The following is a 2,094-nucleotide window of genomic DNA, read 5'->3' as shown; positions in this document are numbered from 1 at the left end:
CCCGTGGAGCAGCTGGTGCTTACTAACTAAATACCTGCTAGTTTGAGCACCTCTCCCACTCTGCCTGCTCCCCTCCACTTGCTAAAAGAAGACTGAGATGGCTGCTGACCTGTGCAGTCTCACAACTCCCTTTCTCCATTTCAAATATGCTGGTCCTGTGTTGAAGAAAGGCAGTGGGGGTGTTTATGGACAATGCTACAGAACAGAGTGTTAGGATAACACAGACTTGTGACTCAGGATACTGCCAGAAGCACCCGTGTCCATCACATGGAAAAAGCCTTGCGATTGCCAGATCAAAGGCATTTTGTGACTTGACTAATCAACATAGTCAACATAGTTGGAATCTGATATGAGTATTAGTTTCTTCTCACGTTCGTTTTTTTTGTTTTTTTTTGAGAAAGTAACACCCAAAACTGCTTCAATCAAAAATTCAGGCAGGAAAACGGGAACTAGAATAATTTCATTTGCGAGTTGCTAAAGAAAGTCATGTTTCTGCATGTTTTCTCTCATCATTTTGCAGACTTTCATTTTAGGCACCTTTTTTTTCCCCAGATACTGAACAAGTGAACAAATGTTGCATTCATTATTTGTTTAGTTGACATGTCAGGTCAGTTACCTGTTACATACCTGCAATTCACAGAAACAGTTTGTGTCCATTCAACATTAGTAACAATGCTAAACTGTGCTAAAGCCACGTTAATGTCATTAATATAAGAATAAGAAACCTGTTAAGAGGTTTACTTTAAATAATAGAAACTTGGACTGGTTAGATAATTTTAAGTACACAGGTGGAGACATCTTCAACATGGCAGACACGCAGAGAACGAATGAGAATCTGCTGAAGTCAGTCAGAACTAAGCTGCCGCTGAAATCCTTGATGCAGATCCTGTTTGAAAATTCATCCAGACGCGTCCCTCTCCAAGAACAGTGACAGCAGAGTGCGCAGGCTTTTAAAAATTCAAGTTAAAGAGCAAATGTCAGAAAAACTGATGTATAGAGTTCAGTAAAAGACAGGGGAGAACAGTTTTAGAAGGTGTACTGTACGGTGGTGAGATATTTTCGTCAGGTTTTGATTTCATTCTAGTGGTTGGTTTTTGGAAGGTAGCTCAATAGTTACTCTTCCCACATGCCCTGTGTTTTGTTTTGTTTTTTGTTAAGCCTTGTGTTAGCCGAGGCGTAAACTGGAGCAGCCTTAAATATAGCAGCGCCTCGAACTCTGGATTGTTTCTACATTAGAGGAAGTGGATTAGTTTTTTTGTGTGTGTTTGGTTACACAACTTCAGCTGTTGTGAGAATTTCCACCCCCTCACCAAAAGTCCAAGTTGGAGCTCAATGCTCTGCCTACACTTTTCAGCTCAGATGGACCTCAAATGAAGAAATACAGCCATGGTTAGGCCAGACAGTATTTATCAAAACAAGATTAGAAACTTCAGATTTTGCCAAACGCAGTCCATTTGTTCAGTTCCACAATATGTGCTTGTTGTATGAATTATTGAGAAGTTATCTGCCAATACATCTGCATGAAGTGTATGAAGTCAAAAAAAAGGACCGTAAATTGTCATTTGCAGGAGGAAAATGAATTATTCCAAACTGTTTCACAGAAATATTCACACATCGATGGCAACACAACTCAACAATTTGTCTCAAATGAAACACTGATCAAGATTGTCGAGAAGACTGCATTTTTACCATCTCAAATACAAGTTTATAAAGAAATTAATAAATGATATATGGATATTTAATGGTTGTTTTCCGTCTTGTCTTTATTGCTTAAACATTGATGTCAAAGTTTGTTTGAAAGTCACAAAGCTTGTAATGCATAAAACGTGAAATGTGGTTATTGTTGCAAGGTATTGTATTGCTGACATTGAACAGTCAGACCGGCTCTCACTGGGCCTGCAGGTTGTCACTCAGCTTTAGAGGGTGGGCGAGACAAAGTGACAGCGCTGTAAAACTCAGCATCACATTGTGCGCTCTGTAAGGGTGACCCATTGACTGGCCCATACGCACTACTATGGAGTGGCTTTGGATCGCCGTGGCAACATGTATGCTCACATCCTGCTCTGTCAAAGGTAAGTGCTAGAACAAGCAGGA

The 2,094-nt window shown here is 40.1% G+C and overlaps 1 protein-coding gene across 1 annotated transcript in view; it reads left to right on the top strand.

Annotated features, from left to right (window-relative positions):
- sel1l (SEL1L adaptor subunit of ERAD E3 ubiquitin ligase) overlaps positions 1–1,742 on the top strand; it is a gene marked incomplete in the record, with an annotated part of 11,789 nt that extends 10,047 nt beyond the window's left edge. Inside the window, 1 exon segment of the mRNA XM_035678553.1 lies at positions 1–1,742.
- Between the last annotated feature and the right edge of the window lie 352 nt (positions 1,743–2,094).

The sequence above is a fragment of the Morone saxatilis genome, unplaced genomic scaffold, assembly GCF_004916995.1.
Source record: "Morone saxatilis isolate NCDOM2014 unplaced genomic scaffold, NCSU_SB_2.0 Contig7, whole genome shotgun sequence".
Taxonomy (NCBI): domain Eukaryota; kingdom Metazoa; phylum Chordata; class Actinopteri; family Moronidae; genus Morone; species Morone saxatilis.
This window is presented reverse-complemented; position numbering and strand designations above follow the sequence as displayed.